Genomic DNA, 20,531 nt, shown 5'->3' with positions numbered 1-20,531 from the left:
GGTGCTAAATCATTCGTAGACGACCTGATTCTGGGTCAGGGTTTTGTAAGTAGCAGAGCAACTACCTCGCTGCTGTCTATTGAAAGCTGTCTACTGAGCCAAGCTTTTGTCTTTCTGTTCTTGGGTGCCTGTGGACGCCCTCCTCCACCACACCCAGAGGTGGGTCCCTCTGCCACTGGGATGGCAGGAGGGATGCAAAGGGGGCAATGCAGGCCTGTGGAGGCCACCTCCACCACGTGCCCTCCGGCACGGGGCCTCCCCCTCCCGTCCCTGCCCCACCAGAGTGCGGGGATGGGAGCCACCAGCCCTTGCGAGTCAGCAGGGTGACCAGATGGCATAGGCTAGCCGGGGCCCCACTTCCCACTTCTCCCACGTAATTCGAGCAGTGAGGCGAGCAGCCCCGGGAAGGAGCCTCCCGAGTAGCAGCCTAGGGAGCGCCTAGCCACCCTCGCCATCGTCGGACTGTAAGGGTGACTGGGTCCGGCTGTCTCAGGCCATCTTGGCACTGGGTCGTCCCGGGCCATCTGGTCGCCTGGCTGCGTTACCAGATGGCCCTGCAGGCTGGGTGACCCAATGGCTCTGCGGGCCGGGCGACTAGATGGCCCTGTGGGCCGGGTGACCACATGACCCTGCGGGGTGGGTGACCAGATGGCTGGCCTGCTGGCTGGCCGGGCTACCTCTGACTTTTGTCCTTCCCCAGAGTTCTGTAAGCTCCCACTATGTGGGTGCTTAATAGTCGAGGAAAATGGGCTCCCCAAGCAGGCCGGCGGGAAGAGGACCTGGCCTGTGCCTAACCCTCCTTGGTTCCAGCCGAGGGTCTGTGCGCTGGGGACAGGGGGTCCATGGGTCCCGGGGATGCTCTCTCTGGCCTGGCTAGGGTTTAGAAGCTGGAACTGGGCCAGGGGCTTGAGCTCTGTCCGGCAGGCCCCGGGGTGCGGGAGCCCCCTGACCTGCAAGCCAGCCGAGGGTCCAGGTGCTGGGGACTGGGGTCCATCAGGGCCCGAGGCTCTCCCCGGCCTGGCTAGGGTTCGGAAGCTGGAACCGGGCCCAGGGCTTGAGCTCCATCCAGCGTGCCCCGTGGTATTGGAGCCCCCTGTCCAGTAAGCCAGACGAGGGTCAGGGCACTGGGGACAGGGGGTCCATCGGGACCCGGGGAGGCTCTCCCTGGCCAGGCTAGGTTTCGGAGGCTGGGACCTGGCCCGGGGCTTGAACTCTGTCCGACGGGCCCTGAGGTGCGGGAGCCCCCCGTCCTGCAAGCCAGCTGAGGGTCTGGGCGCTAGGGACGGGGGTCCATCGGGGCGAGGGCAGGATCACCCAACCTCGCTGGGTTCAGAAGCAGGGACCAGGCCAGGGGGCGGGGGTGGCTGGCTAACTCTGCTCTGCTGGTGGAGCAGAGTTGTCTGCCCACCCCTAGTCAAAAACAGATGGATATGTGGCACATGACGCCTTAAGTAAATATACTACGGATTACATTGGGTGCAGGAGCTCTTGGCTGTATATATTGCATTGATCCATTTCAACAGTACCCTACAGAAAACTACACAGGAGTTAATATTGGGTGCCAGACAAAAGACAGGACCCTCAAAGCACAGCAGTTGCTGTTTAAAAGTAGCATTGGCAAAACCAATAGGTCTTGCTTGTATTATATTTGTAAGTCCTGATTAAAACATTAAAAAAGCCACAATGAAAAAACCACACAACAAGTAATCACTTTCTGAATAGACTGTATCTATGAAAAAAATCATTTAATGTGTCATGATTCAGTGTACTTGTGTGACATTGAATGATATGGGTTAGGGGAAGCAGATAACACAGGTAGAAAGTAAAGTGGACCACTGGGGTTGGCAAATGCCTGAAAGAGAGTAACTTGGAGTGGGTGGGGAAAAAGCGACTGTGGGAACTAGTCATGGTCGAGCGCAACATTGAGTGGGGAAAGGAGAGGCACGTGTGACAAAGAGCAAAACGGAGAGCAGAGGAAGAGAAATACACCAGGGGTACAGCTGGAAAACAAGTGCACTCTCATTGAGTGTCAATCCAAAAGAAAAAAAGTAGTCATTGAAAAGCAAGCAGTGGAAGCATAGGAGCCAGCCAATCAAAAGAGATGGTAAAGAGGTTATACTCCATGGGAGAAGAAAAACACAAATGGGGTCTTCCAGTCATGGAAATTAATTTACTCCTGCCCTTGATGTTAGTAAATCTCCAAACATTTCCAGAGAAACAACAAGAACATTATACAGAGACTTACCAGTGACTCCATCATGACCAATGTTACTTTATTGTGAGGTAATGTAAGTAGAAGGTACCATTTTGTCAACACATTGCTCTCATGAGCTGAGACATAAGCGCACACATTTCAGACCTACATGTTCAAATGGCTTTCACATGGGGCTCAAAAAGTCCCCAGCTAGATTGGTCAAGTATGGCTCATGACTATTAGATAGCATTGGCGATCAGGGACACAGAAGATGAATATTAAGTTTTGATTATCATAATTATCTTAATGCAGTCGGTGGTAGTGAAGAACACACAGAGATAATAAGGGACGCATCTGGTAGAGAGGCCTTGTTTGCATTGCTGAGATTAGTGATATCTGTGAAAGTGCATCAAGAAACAAAAATCAAGAAATTATGGAGAAAAACACAGAGTAAGAAGTAAGCAAAACTGAATGATCTGGAGGATGGTTTTGCATATTTGGAGTGTGCAGTTCAGCCCTCTGATGGGTACCATTGTCCTCACTCATGAATGTTGTAGTTCGCCCCCTCTTGCTCATTTGCTGCATGGATTGAATCTGTCCCTGTTCTTGTATGGTGATGATTTTTGGCTTATGATGGAGATCAATGTGTGGAAGGTCTAGGATTGCCGTCCTTAACTCAGCTCTGGGGATAGCCTTCTGGTGGAAAACTACCAATGCACTTAACATGAATCCATTCATGTCTGAATTCTTGTTGACAAAGAGCTTAGTGAACCACTCAGACAGCCTTTTAGTCGCAATCTATGGACACAGTGTCATCTATGAAAAGTGAAGTTAGGAACTAGGGCCATATGTACAATAAAGTGTCAGAGCGTGTTGTTAGGCTCCTTGGCTTAACGCCGCACTACGCCACTTCTGAAACGCAAGGATGCACCATATTTACAAGAATGTGGTGCAGCCTTGCGTTTCCCCCGGGATGGCACTAAGTTTAGCAAGTACTCTTCTATTTTGCCGCACACTTACCTGTTCATAGCCGTGAGGGAAACGGCCAGCAAGGGGGTTTACCAGCTTTCCTCCCGCATTCCGCATCCCGCTGTGAGGGGAACGGCCATTGAAGACTACACCTCCCAGCAGCCCCACGGCGCGTGCCTTTGATGTCAGCAGGCAGCGCCGGGGGTGCTTAAAGCCGCTCTTTGCGCCCCATAGCGCGGGACGCGCCAGTACTCTTCTATTTTGCCGCACACTTACCTGTTCATAGCCGTGAGGGAAACGGCCAGCAAGGGGGTTTACCAGCTTTCCTCCCGCATTCCGCATCCCGCCGTCAGTGGCGTAACGAAACTTGAGGGGGCCCCCCTGCAAAGTACATGGAGGGGGCCCCCCATTCTCCATGCCAGTCAAGTGCTCTCAGGCCAGCGACCCGCCATACTGCCCATAAAACCCATAGAAAACGTGCCTTCCTATGTCTTTAGTCGACCCTCTCTGAAAACCAGGACATGTGTTAAAATTGTTGAAATCTAATGGGACAGCTGGTGAAAAATCTGGGCTGTTCTGGCGAATCCAGGACACCTAGTCATCCTAGGCCCTCCAGAGGTTGGTGGTTTGTGCTCTTCTCTAGTAGTCAGTGCTAGCTGCGAGGCAGGGGCTCCTAGTGAGGCACTGCAGCAGAGGCAGGAGCCGATGAAAAGTACCAAGAGGATGCAGCCATGGACTATCATTTAGAAGTCGCCAGGAATTGCACCTGCGTCACCTTGCTACCAATGGCACTCCCCTTGAAACCCATGGCACTCCCCTTGTGACCCATGGCAGGTAGATCAAAATAAAGAGCAGAAGGCAAACAGGATGCCAATAAGAACTGTTTACTTTCAGAAACTTCTTGTGTCAGCCGCTTTCTGTTTTGCGAAATAAATATATTCATCCTGGCAATGTACGCTCTGAAAAACTTTCCTCGGTTGTCTTGATTGCAAAGATTAATACAACATACGATCCTTAAAATGTAAAGCCTTTTTTCTCTATTCTGGCCAGATAGATAGATTACAAATTACAATGCTTTGTAAAAGGAATAGATGGCCCTGAATAGGGTGCCCCTGGTGACATGGCCTATCTGGTAAACATACTATACATTAATACCAGCCTAAGGGCCTGATGAAGAGGAGATTGTATAGCTGATAGATATTGAGAACAGAGCCAAACTTTGCAATTATAAAAACCTTTAAAAAATAAATTATGTGACACCCCTGCCAAGTCAGCTATACCAGGTTTGACAAACTCCAGACAGTCCTGACCTTCGAGCCAATAGCATGTTGCATTTTTGGAGATGTTATTCATCTCCCTCATGTATGAGGTTGGAAATCCCACCATTCAGTGTGCTTAGCTGAAGAGCTGGAAATGGCAGAGGGTATCACACTTGCTGTATATCAATCTCACATAGATGCACATATTCACTCCCTGCCTCTCTCTAGAGTACGCACAAGCACAGCCTGGCCATTTGGAACTTCATGATTCTGATTGTGCGGAGTCAAGGGATGCCTGCCCGGGCTTGAGACAAGGGTACTATGCTTCACAGGTAGGAAAAGACAATGAGGAGACAGTGAGGCAAGGGAGAGGGCAAACACGTGCGGCAAATAAAGAGCATAAGGGAGAAGCTGAGTGAGACAGAGACAGAAGGACAAAGAATGGAATAGACCGACAAAGAGAAAAAAAATAGACTTATAGAGGGATATTGAGGAGAAGAGTGAAAGAGAACGAGAAAGTGAGTCAGACAACTAAACATAGAGCCAGAGAGAGTAAGAGAGAGAGATAGAGGATTATATATGGAAAGACAGGGAGGGCAAAGCAGAGCACAAAAGTGAGCCTGGGCTAAAGAACAAGAAAGTGGAAAAGATAGAAAAAGAACACAAGCATGAGAGAGAGGGGTGCACACATGCAGTTTCTAAGCGCTGTTATTAAGGTTCCAACTCAATGCCAGTATTTTTGATTCAGTTTTTTTAACTCTTTTGTTACAGAACTGGCATTTCTAGGTGAAATAAGTGCATAACCTTTAGATGAGCAACAAGAACAAGCACCCGGATACACATAGGTGGGTGTGTTTTCATTCTGGGCAATGAGGACCTACGTGTTTTGTACATGACTGCAATCCCTTCCTTGTTTTATGGTCATTGAGACACTCAGCTGTCCCCGGCTGTGCACCTGATAACATTTAAATTAAGTGCCCACGTGCTGCTTTCACGCTGAACAAGTTGAATCAGAAGAACTGGACACTCTGACAAGTCTGAATCAGAGCTTTGAGTACCAAGACATTAGTAAAGGAAAAGCCAATAGAGCACATTGTATGTGGGAGCTATTCTATCGCTGAATTCTACCATGTATCTGCAAAAGCGGTCAATAAAACCTTATTGATAATATTGTCCAAACTTGGATCCCGTGGACTCCTCAAGTCTGAAACAGACTCACGCATCCATGACGGCACCAGCAGGTGGTTAGCCAAAGCAGAAGGGCACAACGATCTTAGGATCATCTGGTGACAGTGAGCTCATCCAATCATGTTGGACGAGTCCCTCGGGCGTGTGCTGAGATAAACGTCACAGGGGATTGACTCACGAGTGGCACAAGGTCTTGCTAGTGAAACTGCTCTTCAACACTTGCTTACATGCTTTCATTACTGACCACAGGGCAATGACTTCTAAAAGAGTTCCTGCTGTTATTATTTGTTTTGTAAATCATTTATAGGTGTGGGTTTTTAACGTGGTGTGAAGTAAGCTTTTAGTTCTATTTACAATCATATATTGAAAACTGAATTTAAAAAAAACTAACTGGTCGAACATCTAATTTGGCTGGTAGGAGCCAGAACCCTGCCTGCTCGATGGTATGTCCCCCTATTGTCCTTCTTCTTTCTCTACACAGTCCTTCCGTCCCCACTCTTCAGTTTCCCCCTCTGCCTGACCCCTTCCCTTCCATCAGGTCTCTTGCATCTTCTGTTCCTAACCCTCCTGGCCTCTTGGTCCACTAGTGAGAGGGGGTCACCGGCCCTGGCACAGAGATGTGCCCTTTGGTCCACGAGCCCTGCAGGAGAGGCCTTACTGAGACACCCCCCGCTCACCCCTCTCTAGTGACCCTAGTTTCAGGATCAACTGCTTACTCCTGTGTTTACATCTAGCCCGACAAAAGCCGTTTAATGAAAAGTTCCAATTTGACCAGAATTGCATTATCAGGCAGCATGACAATACAGCTCTTCCTGCCTCAGTTCGGGTGTTCCTAAACGCTATAAATAATGAGTGATGACATTATCCAATGTCAGGATTCTCAATTTGCGGGCCTCGGAAGGATGTAGAGACAAGTGGGTCTCGCAAGGATTCAGGCTATGAACTGTAGGTCACTGAAGTACCATTGAGAAAGTTCTTTTAAAAGTAGATATAATAAAACTTTGTTATAAAAATTGATACTTTTTAATTATTTTTGAACTTGTAGTCGGCTGTATGATCTTTTAATTAAAAAATAAAGCTAAAAAAACATGGACAATGCCTCGGAAATATGACAAACAGCGTTTTCACTCTGGGTTTGTATGTGTCGTTTCCGAACTTTCAACATTTAGGCCTTGAATACGAATGCGTCATTATTTTGCGATCCCTGCGCAAACACCTGTTTGCAAACATTGAAGATACAAGAAATTTACCTCCGTTATGTTTCAGCAAATAAGACTTGTGGAAATGCAGCGGGTGGAAACAACACAGTGAATAACCACATGTGCAGATTTTGGTGCAGAAAGCTTTAAAATCCAGTTATTTCCTATTATTGGGGGAGAACTTTTAATCAGTGCTGTTTGTCACAGCTGCTAAAATCAATCTTCAGGACCCAGTGGCTGTACTCAGAGGTTGCCACTAGCACTGTCCCATTGCCATTGGGGTACTCACAGGATGCAGGCAGCACCCCTTCCCTCCCCTCCCTGTCCCCTAGCGGAAGCTGCACCCACAGTAGACCCACAGGACACCTTCCTTTATCCCCTGTCTGGGCCGTACTCACATGGCCCCTGCCTTCAGTCCCTCAGCCCGGGCAAAGATTCTGTCTGTAACCGCGTCGGAGCCAAAGTATGGTTGTTGTGGGTACTCACAGGCAGGCATTGTGCGTCCTCCTGGGCCCATGCCCCGCTATGGAGCGGAGTACAGGACTGAGAGCGCACAGGTGCTCTCCAACAGGGGAAGAAAGGGCAGAGACTAATGCCTGGCATCGTGCAGAGTCTTGACGCAGAACGGAGTGAAACCATCCGCATAATCAGTCTTCCACTGCAACATAATTCTGGTCCCCCCAAACCCTCCCCACCACACGCATGAAGATCACTGGGTTAACATGCCTACTTACAGAGATCCCTTAGAGAAAACCTCTCACAGCGCTCTGCAGATGAGCTGAGGAGGCCCCCTTCATGTACTGAAGACTGGGGACCCGCATCACCGCCGGGGCTGCGGGGGTGTTTGTTACGCCCCTGCCTCACACATGCATTTCAATGGTTTAATATCAATACTCATACCAGCGTAGGATATCGGAGCACTTTACATCACATATATGTACAGAGACAATGAACCAAACGTGTGTAAATCAGTCTATAGGAAATGTTAAATAAAACACTGAGGATTAAAAAGTGTAGGACTCACGTCATCGATACTCGAAAGCAGTATATTTTAAGATTGTTTGGTCTGGAGAAGCACAAACTCAGGATTTATAATCTACCACATTGGTTTGGGGTTGGCTTTACTAATAAGAATTTATTTCTACCCAAACGAACCATTTTTAGCTACATTAGGATAATTAAAGACTGGTGGAAAACATAACATTTTAACCCATGCCATCCAGTTTGAAGGCAGCTCTGTTATGACAGTTAATAGGACTGCAACTTCTGAACTGCAAATAACATAAGGATCTCTGTGATAAAAGCAGTAACCCACTGAGCTATCCACATACAGCTCTGTGATCTGCATAGTACGTATTCTTTCCAGCAGGCACATTAACCCTCTTCACTACTTTATGATGAGTCAAAACTGCCACTAGAGTAAAAATCCGGATCTCTCTAATCACCAGTTATTTTGACATTTGCCTGAAAACTGCTCCACACACCATGAACTCTGCAACAGTTGTTTTTAAACCCCTGTTATTTCTTAACACAGGCCCCCATCCACAGCTCAGTGCCAGGTGCAGCTGCACCAGTCGCTCTGCCTTAAAGTTGGCCCTGGTGCCAGCGCATGCCACTCAGTAGCCACTGTATTTGGGCTCACCGCTTTATGACTGGCGCGAAGTCCTAGTAACCTAAGTGAGTAGCCCTGAGTGCAGCAAGTGTGGGTCCTGATGTCGCTGTGCTGTAGGGCTGGGACTATTCGTCACCGATGAGGCTCACCCGGGCAGCACCGGATGTGAGCGTCACCACTGAGTGACATCCTGCTGGTTTAAACATCCCTAGGCCTTCGGGCTCGGCCGGCCCCCGCCTCGCGCCCAAGATGCCCCTGTACAGTTCTTGACATTAAACACCATGTAAAGACCCCCCCTCTTGTTAGACCATCTTCATCACACCCCGGGAACATCCGAACAACGGCGGGTATGAGTGCGTCACCCAGCAGTATATAGGGCTCATGATAGTTCGTCAGTAGGGCCGGGTTCTAGTATCTGCTTCTCGCCAAACACCTTCTTCGTGAAGAACAAAAATTACAGCCCTACTGAGAGAGTCTGCATTTCTGTGTGCCCCCAGACCTCGTCTGCGTCATCCTGCCCACACCCCCCCCTCTAAAGCAGCACCCCACTAGGACAGACACTCAGAACACTCCGCAGCCGCACTTTGCAGATACCTCGCTGGGCTCAGGCACCTGCTGGACTAAACCTCTAAACCTTGCTAACGTGTCCGGTTTTCTAACACTTTCTGCAGACCTGACCCACTCCTGGAGAACTGCAATAGTTGTCATATCTTGTTGAAGAATCGGACTTCGAACTCACAGGTTTCTTGGCAGCTTGCTGTCTGGCAGATGGTATGGGAAAATAGTTTTGTGTTTAGCTTTTGGCTGTTTTTTGTTTAATCAAACATCAGCCTACGGGTGAAAGGTAAGTGCTATTGCACTGAGTATCGTGTTTCAACACACCAGTGACGTTGTAAATGATAACAAAAATATATAATGCTACTGCATTACTACAATAACGCTTCTATATCATGTCAGAAGATCAAGGTGGCTTTTCGCTTACCTGGGGGTCTGAAAACAGCAGCCCTGTGTCCTCGTGGGCTGCAGCATTTCCGGGGATGTTCCTCGCCAGCACGGGCACCCCTAGATCCATGGCATACACATGAGCTGGAGCAGACACAGAGATTGGAGATGTGTGCAAGCAGCGTGTCACACGTTTCACTTCTCTACATAGAGGAACCCCGCAGACATGCTTTCTGCAGCGAAGTCCTCCTGTGATGTATGTAGTCAGAAAGACCCATCTCCGTCTCATGCATATTTCCTCTCAAACCAACTGACAAAATTTGGGCTGCACATTGGCACCAGGGCCCCCACCCCTCCCTTTTCCGGCCGGGCTCTGACTGAAGAGAAACAATGTAACTTGTTACTTTGTTTCTCTTCAGTCCTGGGTCCCGCTAGGAGCTCAGGGCAGGCTGCAGCTGCTTTAGTGAGTGAGACACACAGCTCCCGACCGAAGAGCTGAGGGGGCCCCCTTCACCTACTGAAGACAGGGGGCCCCCCCGCACTGCGGGGGCTGCGGGGGTGTTTGTTACGCCCCTGCCCGCCGTGAGGGGAACGGCCATTGAAGACTACACCTCCCAGCAGCCCCACGGCAGGTGCCTTTGATGTCAGCAGGCAGCGCCGGGGGTGCTTAAAGCCGCTCCTTGCGCCCGTAGCGTGGGACGCGCCAGTACTCTTCTATTTTGCCGCACACTTACCTGTTCATAGCCGTGAGGGAAACGGCCAGCAAGGGGGTTTACCAGATTTCCTCCCGCATTCTGCATCCCGTCGTGAGGGGAACGGCCATTGAAGACTACACCTCCCAGCAGCCCCATGGCGCGTGCCTTTGATGTCAGCAGGCAGCACCGGGGGTGCTTAAAGCCGCTCCTTGCGCCCCGTAGCGCGGGACGCGCCAGTACTCTTCTATTTTGCCACACACTTACATGTTCATAGCCGTGAGGGAAACGGCCAGCAAGGGGGTTTACCAGCTTTCCTCCCGCATTCCGTATCCCGTCGTGAGGGGAACGGCCATTGAAGACTACACCTCCCAGCAGCCCCACGGCGCGTGCCTTTGATGTCAGCAGGCAGCGCCGGGGGTGCTTAAAGCCGCTCCTTGTGCCCCGCAGTGCGGGACGCGCGCGGGCGAAGCCCGGGCCAAGGGCGGGGCCGTCTAAGGCCGTCAGGGGCTGAGGGAGGCTGGGCTGGGCCACCCCCCTAACCTCTAACTTTTCAGTAAGACATTTTATGCTAAAGAGTCATTGCTAATTGTTTTTGCAGTCTATTACCTCTTGGCAAGTATATTGGTGTGTATTACACTAAATGGCAGAGAAAGGGAAGCGTACAGGGGTGGGTGGGACAGTATCCGGTACCTTAGACCAGTTCATAACTAGGGCTGTATCGGTCCTAGAACATGAAATTGCTATAACTGAGCGGCGCCTTTCCACCGAGCCATTGTATGCTAAACGCTCATCTATTGGATCATTAGCAGTAGTAAAATCCCCCACAAGGCCAGTAGGGCATGGTATCAGTGATCCGCTCCTGTATGGGGATGTTGAGGCTAGCCCTATTATTTTACAGGACAGTATGAAGAACACGGAGGCCCTTGGTCAGGCTGCCTCAGAGTCTGAGGGTTTTTTAAGATCCGAAGTAGCCTATCCCCAGACAAGGGCTAGCAAAAAAGTAAAAAGATCTACTAACCCGAAGAGGAAAAGAGGAGGGGATACCCAAAGTGGGAGGCAGTCGAAAATACCTAAAACTTTTAACAACATATCCAAAGTGCCTGTTGTGTCACTAGCTGATGATCGTCTGGTTCTGGACGAGGTAAATAAATGTCTTTCTGATCAACCACAATTAGGAGAAATGATCCCCCAGATTGAACAGGTGGTGCGATCATTAATACTTCCCCTCTTAGAAAGGGTAAAACTGGTTAACGAAAGAATTGAACGCCTAGAACAAACGATCCTTGATAATTTTTGCTCATTAAAAAATGTTATAAAATTAGCAACAAAAGACAGAGCAAAATCTAACTCTATGCCTTCTGACGCATCCACGATTCCTGCGCCTATTCCCACTGCTGATCCTGGTGTGATACCTAAGGTTATTTTAGGAACTGATCCACTAAAGGTTATAGCTAAAGCCAACCTAACCAATCCAGGGGTAGGCCAAAGAAGAAATTAATCTCACTCAAGGGAGTGAGAGAGGATGTAAATAGAGTGAACCATGATAAATCCACTAAATCTTCCATGGCCCATATCCATCTTCCGCCAGACTCCCTTCCTTATGTTGCCGTACTAACTGGTGTCCCCGAGATAAAAGGTGGCAAATCTGAATCCTATCAAGAACTTAAAAATAAAGTGATGTTCTGGTTAAATAAGAACAGACCAATTCCAAACAACATGAATGGGAAGATTCTATTCGTCAGAAGGGTCAACTGGGTTGGATCTAGACCAAAAGATGTTTTGGGCGACTCCATTTTAAAGATAGGCACATAGCATGCTTTATCTGTGATTGTGCATTCCCTGAGGATTGGTCGGGGATTGGGGTGCATGATTTAAGCTATTTCTATAATCTAGCACCTAATCCAGATGGAAGAACTAGACAGGACCGGGTAGGGAGAGGAAATAATTCTGGGCATATCATTGTCTCCTCTGATTATCACAATGGTTTGTGTAATCTAGATGATTTGGATTGACCGGAGATAGAAGGGCTGAATTTAATAGTTTCTAGGGATGCCACTGCAGATGGAGATGCGCTTATGGGTGGAGCAGAAGTAGCCCAATCTGCATCACCCAGGACGTCTAATTTAAATAGTGTCCCAAATTCAAATATGAACAGGGAGAACCAGAGGCAATATGAAGTAAGCTCCAATATTATCCATCAGACTATAAAGTTAGGATCAGGGGTGGGCACATTGATCTCTTGGAATGTTGCGGGCCTGAAGGTAAAAATGGATTCTCCCGAATGGGTTGAATTTATTGGTAATTTCGATGTCTGCCTTTTTCAGGAGACTTGGTCCTGTGAGTCACAGCCCTTGCTGGGATATTTGAACTTTCACGTTCCAGCAACAAAGGGACCCAGGGGGCGCCCTATGGGAGGCCTAACCACTTGGGCACGACAAGATTTATTTTCGACGGCTAGCGAGATATCAACGGGGTCTCCTGACATTCAACTAGTCAGGTTATCTCTGGGACCCTTGGGCGATTTGGATATTTATAACCTTTATCTTAGGGGGACTAAGGGGATAAGGTCACGGGTCTTGGCTAATTTGGATTCCCTTATAGATCAGCACTCGAGTGAGAGGGGAGTGATCGTCGCAGGGGATTTGAATGTAACTTTTGAACCCCTTCTTGATCTAGACTCAGATTGGGGTCTTGATCAGTTCTGGGGTATACCCGGACTTGACCTTGGACCAATTAAAAGGTGGTCAGATGCTGTGGTCCCTTCCTGCACATAAACAATCCTAAAATGCCATTCTGTCACTTTCGTGTGTGCTGCTTCATGCAGCACACATGAAAGTGGCAATTTGTTTTTGTTTTTAAACCTTGTTTATGTACAGGAAGGGATACTTTCCTGTACATAAACAATGCATGGCAATTTGCGTTTTTCCATGTGTGCTGCACAAGGCAGCACACATGGAAAAAGCAAAAACGTGGAGAAATAATGCATTTCTCCTCGTTACGCCAACTTAAGACCATGATTTTCCTGTTCATAATTTTGGCGCTGCCTCCTATGTACGCCACCCTTGTACATAGGGGGCAGCATCAAAATGAATGTGTGTTGTGGTGTTGTAGTGGCCCCCGCAGCATCCACTGCCCACCCCTTTCACGGTAACATAGCGTGAAAGGCACCCATTTCACGCTAACAGCGTGAAAGGGGGCCTTATTTACAAGGCAGCGTTAAGCCACCATAAGTGGCTTAACGCTGCCTTGTAAATATGGTACAGCCCCTAACGCCACCACAACCTTGGTAATAGTGACGTTGTGGTGGCGATATCGGCTTGTACATATGCCCCTAAAATGTTCTAGACTCAGATCTTTCCCAAATCTCACAGATATTAGTTGCGGAAGTAGTGAATGTCTTTTCCTACTCTGGCATGGATGGATGCAACCTTATTTATGCAGGTCTTCCTGCATGCGCATTCCTACAGTACATATGTCTAGAATGCCGTAACATTTGTCTGTTTTGGCTTCAGGAAATTTGAGAGTGTTGCTACTAAGATTAAATATTGCACTTTCTTCCAGTTCTTAAAAGAATTTTGTTCAAAACACCTTTTTATGCTCCAGATGTTCTATCTAAATTTGCCAAGTTTTTTGCCAAATAAGTTTCACCTCTTCAACAATACGTCTCCGATCCAATTCCATAATGCTTTTCTCACTACATTTAGAGGGAGTAGATGTGTGAAAGATCATTTTTGGTTGAAGGCCAGCTTAAAATGGAACAATGTCTATTGCTCTTTCAGAGGAAACTAAAGATGTGACTGTTTGATAAAATATTAGCATAGTCAGGCTTGTATTCCCATAAAAATCGAATCCTATATCTACAAGAGACCTTTCTTAAAGGGTGAATGTTGCGTTTTATAAATACCAATATAGATAGATAGATGATATGCATATAAAAGTACCAACAGCAACTATGTTTAAACATTTCATCCTGCCCATGCGCGACCTGGCTCATCATGTGCAGCCCCTACACAAGCTCTACTTTTACATTCTTAGTCACATTTATTAATACATAGGGGATTTCCACAAGAGAGTATGTAGTCTTTAATTTATTTCTTTGACACTGTCGGTTTAAAGTGAATAACAAATTGAGAAGTAGGTCTCTGTCTGAGGCTATGTGAGCCTGAGCGCATGTCATAGTATTCTAATATGACATTTAAGCATTATTGCCATTCCCCACAAGGAGAACCAGTCATTAATTACCCTGCCTAAAATTCTGGGCCTGAGATAATTATGAAGGCCCAACAGTAGAGGCCTTGTCTCCACCATCAACTTCATGCTTGTTTCATATGCCCTTGCCTCGAGCTTGTTCTCTTGTTATCTTTCTCGATAGGGACCATTGTACTGAGTGACCATTACCCGCTTTGTCTTAAATTAAATTTATCTGTCAAAGCTCTGTGGGGAAGAACCAAGCGAATCGGGTGATGGGCTCCTTTAATGTTGAATAAAGTAAATGGGTATGCCCTTCGCTGGTCCAAAGTTGACCCTGAGGTATTGACCAAACAGCTCATTCTATCCTGTAAAACTGCTTTTGACATCTGTTTGAATGAGCTCTCTACTGCAGATGACATAGTGCACTCCTTCCTTGAGATAACTAAAGAAGTTAGGAGCTCACTGAGTGCACATTGTCGAAATGGGCTGAAAATGCCTGGCTGGTTTAACAATGCTTATACTAAGGCCCATTCTAATCTGAAGGCTGAGCTTCATAGACAACCCAGATCGCCTGAGAGGGTGAGGAGGGCTAGAGCATTGTACAAGAGAACTATTGTTGAAAGAAAGAGGTCACTGAGGGACGAAACCTGGGAATCGCTTCATGCAGCTGCCCAAAAGAAGGATTCCGTGGCCTTTTGGAAGATTGTAAGAGCTCTGCCCATGCGTGGGGGAGGAGACGCCTCCATTGAGATTGCGATCCCAGAAAAAGACTGGGTAAGTCATTTTTCGGCATTATACAATGGCCCAGCCTCCGATGAGGACCTAAACCAGGGAGCTCTTTTTACACATTATGGTAGCCTTCACGTAACACTGGACGAAATGGCCCTGGCTCTTGCTCGTAGTCAGGGGGGTAAGGCCCCGACGGGGTGCCAGTTGACCTATTTAAGTCAAACGTCCTGTTATGGGGCCCTCTATTAACTCAGCTGGTTAACGCCAGTGATCGTACTACCTTCCCGAAGTCCTGGACAGAGTCTATTATAGTCCCAATATTCAAGAAGGAAAACCGTCAAGATCCTGGTTGTAATAGACCAATTTCCCTTCTTGATTCCATGGTGAAAGTGGCAGGCCGAGTCGTCCTGCAGGGTCTACAGGACTGGGCAATAGAAAAACACGTTCTGTCAGACCTTCAGTACGGGTTCCGGGAGGGGTTGGGTACTATTGAACAAAGCTTAAATCTGGCAATTATCGTCAGGAAGTATACAAGAGCCAAAAAGGGGAGTCTTTACCTAGTCTTCGTTGATTTAACTGCAGCGTTTGAGTCTGTAATCCATGCCAGGTTATGGGAGATCCTTGCTGATTTAGGGGTGGACCCAAATATTATTGTCTTTCTGCTGTGTTTTTATGAGGGGGCTTCAGCCAGCGTTAGATATGGGCTGAAGGGTCAGCGTACAGAAGGTTTTCCTGTTAGAAGAGGGGTCAGGCAGGGCTGCGTCCTGGCCCCTTTTATTTTTAGGTCTCGCCTGCGTGGGCTGCGCACATGCTCAGTCTCGCTGGCGAGATTTAACGATTTAGCGGGAATTCTGTAAAGGGCTTCAAGCCCCTCCCCTCTTACCCATTGGCCGGCGTCACCGTTTATGCTAAACGGTGGCCAGCCATTGGGAAAGAGCACTGCGTGACGTAGACTTTTCCACTTTTCGGCCGACCCACTTGGATGGGCTCGTCCGCTTTCCGGCTGAAGTAAAAGCTTTCTTATCTTTATGGGGCCATGTGTTTGAAACACATGGCCCCATAAAGACAAGAAACCTTTTACTTCAGAAGGAAAGCAGGCGAGCCCGTCCAAGTGGGCTGGCCAATGCAGCGCGGTCCTCTTTCGCTTTCCAGAGAGCGCATTTAGCACCACGAAGCTTCACTTGTTATTTCGAGTTTTCCCTGCAAACTCGTTTGTCGATGACCTCATTCTCACTAAAGCTCTCAACCTCGTAAGGGCAAGAAGAACCCCTCAGGTGTGACTCCACCCTCTCTAAATGTGCAGGTCTCTGTGTTCCAGCCTCGACTAAATTTACTACTTACTTTCCTGCGTACATTCACACTTAATAGTTGACCTCTTATTTCTCAAAATAGTTACAGGGACAGCTCTGACATAGCTTATGACATTGTAGGGCCAGAGAGGAGCCGGCGGACCAGCGACGTGCCAAACTCTGAGGATGGGGGGATATTCTGTACTGTGGGTGGGCAGTCGCCGCAGCGCCACCTATTTGCAATCTGCTGCATTGCTTTGATGGCAAGGCTGATTATGTTAGCTTTGGCATTTAAATTTCTCTTTCTCTGAGTGGCAAAGGCACATTCATGGACATCTAAAAAATACTGCCCTTTAAAAATTGCTATTAGAAAAAGACGAATTATCATTCATTCAGACACGTAACACTTCAGTTCATAGGTCAAAATACTCATTATTACACCTGTACAAACGTAAGTGATGAAGCCAATACTTACTCTCCCTTAGATGTCATGTTACTTGTGTTACAGAGGAAAGCTCACAAGGCTTATAAAATGACATTTGACCTCACTGTGTGTTCTGGTTGAATGTGCTTGTTTATAAGGAATGCATTTGAGTACTACAGCATAGTGTAACCGTATATATCCAGCAGGGCATAATATGCTTTTTATTACCATTGTAGAGGGCAGAGAGTGCAATATGCTTTGTTAACAAAGGGCAGATAGATTACCCTCTGCGTAAAATACACTGTTTATTTTAAACTGTGATCAAGCGGGAAAGGGGGGGACCAGGGTAAAGGTGAGTCTCTCCAAGAAAAGGGGTACCTGCCATTGCATCGTACTAAACCTCCACACAGGCAGAAGGCCCCCACGAGTGTAGCCTATAAGAATTCTCACAACCGTACAGACCGGGCTCCCAGGTCCTAAAAGTGCTACAAGGCCATACCGATTATAGAAGTGCGCTACATAAATGCTGACGTAATGACGGTGGGGTCAGGGAAGGGATAAGCAAAATGTCCTTACCAAACTCCCAACTCACCCCACCCTGTCCTAGAACACTGGGGTCCTTGTAGAACCAGGTTCACTCCGTATTGCTGCAGACGCCCGATCCCCGGAACCCCCCTCCCCCCAATCTCACACACATCTTTGCTGCACAGAAATGCCTCTAACCACGGCACTCAGCGCCTCACCACGTGTAAGGAATTATTAGATATTAGTGGTCGGGTAGGACCACCACGGCCTGACCCCCGTGGCCTTACCTCCGTGGTTTCTATGGCAACTGCATGCGGTTGGAGCGTTGTACTTTGGGTTTAAACAGTGCAACCGGGAAGGAGGAGGGGGGCACGAATGCATCATCAATCAAGCGAGCAATAACCGGCGGCGGGAGTTGGGGACCCTGGGGGCCCCTTGTAAATGAAATGTTGAGATTCAGTGTTCAGAAGAGCGGGCAAGTGATGACGCGCGGCCCATAATAATGCGGGTGGAGGAGCACCGGCCTTTCATCCATAGTGCATGGGTGCCCCGGGGCTTGAGCACTGAGTGTGCACCCCTCTGCGGCAAGGACCGCTCCCCCATAGCCCCTCCTCCACCCGCCCCTACAGGTCTGACATTAAGTAGCAGACTGTCCTATGATTGCCAGGTTCAGGTGTGCTCGGGCACGTGGGTGCCGCGGAGATGTGTGTGTGGGGGGTAATTATGCGGTTGCAGCCGATGCTTCGCTCGAGAATGAATTCATAACAGACGCTTCAACCTGCAGGCGTGCGTGTAATTCTACTGCATGGACGGGTGGGTGTGTCCTTGGAGTCTAGGGCGCTTAGAAGCCCTCTGGTGAAGTTTCCAACTGATCAGATGGATTCTAAACTCAAGCCTGTTGTCTTATTAATTTATTGGCACTTTGCTTTATATTCGACTGCAAGTGACTAATAGGACAAACAAGGAAATACTCACGTACACAGATTTAGCTGACGGGCTCCGAAAAATAATTCACATTATTAGAAGTTGGTTGTGAAAGTGGACGCATATTCACCAAACTGGGGTAGCGTAGGTGACGTTATGCACCCATTGAACCATCTTCCTCTGATGACTACACATTGTTGACACCCTTTCTCACCATTGGTGCTTCAGCAAGGGAGAAGGGCTGCGAGTGGGGTCTTCAAGAAGGGAAGAGGATTTTAGGGCAGCGTGCTGAGCCAGGCATGGACATTCTAGGCCGATCAGTGGCTTCTGGTGCCGGAGGGAAAGGACATGGCTTTAAGTGAGCTGGGTCCTGCCCGTGCTCAGTAACCGGCAGTACTAACAAGCATTAAAAAAGCAATAGGTCTTGCCTTTCATTAAGTTAAAGCCATTTGCTTTGCTATACAATACCATTAGCAAAGCAAATGGCTTTAACTTAATCAAAGGCGAGACCTATTGCATTTTCAATGCTTGTTAATCCATATACTAACGGGCTGGCAGAGGCACTCCTAAAGAGTGGACAAGATTTTCCCCAAGCAGGTGGGAGACCTATACCGGCTCTTTTATACACAGACGACGCTGTTTTAATGGCACGAACACGAAATGGCTTACAGAGGGTTTTGGATAGTTTTAACACTTTTATGCTTGACTTGGGTCTAAGTATTAACTGTTCCAAAACATTTTTAATGAGTTGTGGCACAGGGACGCGTAGGGTCATGGGTAGGGACATCTGCCTGGATGGTAGGAAGTTAGCATCGACAAGCACTTTCTCGTATCTTGGCGTTCTTTTTAACCAGAATGATACATGGTTCCGCTCAATTGAGCTGAAAAAACTGGGATTTAGCAGATCAACTAGTGCTCTTGCCACCTTTGCAAAGAAACTGGGCAGGAAGCCGCCCGGCGAGCTTTTGCAAATACATAAAGCCCAGTGTATTTCAGCAGCGACATATGGGGCAGGGGTGTGGGGCATCGCTAATCCTTCCCCTTTACAAACTGTGGAAAATGCCTTCCTCCAGTCCATTCTTTCTGCCCCCCGTCACGTCTTCCTTTGTGTGTCAGGAGGAGTTGGGTCTCCCTTACTTAGTGGATCTCATTAAACTGGAGCCAATATTGCTCTGGCACAGGATATGGGTTAGTGACCAGACACATTTAAATAGAGATATTCTGCGCGATTGTATTAGGCTGGACGGGGCGTTGAAGATTCCATGGTTCAAGTATGTTTATAGGTTCATGAATGATCTTGGATACCCAGATTTTTATTCAAATTCCAGCACAATGGCCCGAATCTCAAGAAAAACACTGAAGATAGAGGGCCTTGAATGTTGGGCTCTTTGAGAATAGCAGATGAAGCCTCCAAACCTACAGTTATTCAACATCAGTTAAGGCTCACGTCTTTGGGTATGGAACCGTATTTACATTTTGTCTCAAGTGGCTATGATAGGATGCTACTTATAAGATTTAGACTGGGTACGGTACACAGACTAGTGACTACTCCTAAAACGAATGACTGGTCAAGATTGTTACCTCCCTGTCTGTGTGATTCCCACTCAGAGCAGTCCACTATTCACTTAGCGTTCTTTTGTAAATTATACTCAGAACTAAGAAAAATCTGGGTATTGCCTTTCTTTTTTTTTTATTTTTTTTTTTTTCTGTCCTCATTTGCCCAGCCCTTGTGTGTGAAAAAAGAAAACCGCCAACCACCATTTTGTGCTATCTTGTCCCGACCACCTAGAGGCCATTAGTGTGATCTGGACAATTGCACAAGGAAGAGCGGACAACAAATTGGCGGAAGAAGGAGAGAGCAACACACAAAAAAGGCGGCCTTTAGAAACTCCATCTAGGCATGTTTCAGCCTATTTGGACCAGAAAATCGGAGAAGACCCTTGTTGTAGGTCCATGGAGTAGGGAGACTGGCATAATCATAGGACCGGGGAAAAAAAAAAAAAAAAAAAACCCCCGGTAAACCTACTTCCACTGTATCAGATAATCCCAAAAAGCAGTTTTCTTATTTTTTATACTGCAGGGTCTAGCCAGATCTGTTTTAGAAACTTCATATAGGGACGATAACCATCCTGTATATGTTGGAGGAGCTGTATCCACCCAGAATCTGCAAATCTGTCTCCTAGCCATTAAAATTGCAAAAAACAAGAAGGATCTAGCAGGCCCTAAAATATTTTCATCAATCCCAAAGATGATCAAGGGAAGAGTGCTGGTGAGAGTGATGTTTAGGATAGAGGATATTGCTTCCATCACCTCTTCCCAAAAGAGACCGATAACTGGGCAATCTTTAAACATGTGCACATCCGAGGCCTCTACTAGGTCACATTTATTGCA

At 47.6% G+C, this 20,531-nt stretch overlaps 1 non-coding gene across 1 annotated transcript in view; it reads left to right on the top strand.

The window, feature by feature from the left end:
* The window catches only part of LOC146868660 (28S ribosomal RNA), a 3,752-nt gene extending 3,642 nt beyond the window's left edge, over positions 1-110 (top strand). Inside the window, exon 1 of the ribosomal RNA XR_014968839.1 lies at positions 1-110. This exon is cut by the window's left edge and continues 3,642 nt beyond it. This is a non-coding gene — a ribosomal RNA (28S ribosomal RNA).
* Positions 111-20,531: the final 20,421 nt, after the last annotated feature.

This window comes from Triturus cristatus, chromosome 1_2 (assembly GCF_964204655.1).
Source record: "Triturus cristatus chromosome 1_2, aTriCri1.1, whole genome shotgun sequence".
Lineage (NCBI taxonomy): Eukaryota > Metazoa > Chordata > Amphibia > Caudata > Salamandridae > Triturus > Triturus cristatus.
This window is presented reverse-complemented; position numbering and strand designations above follow the sequence as displayed.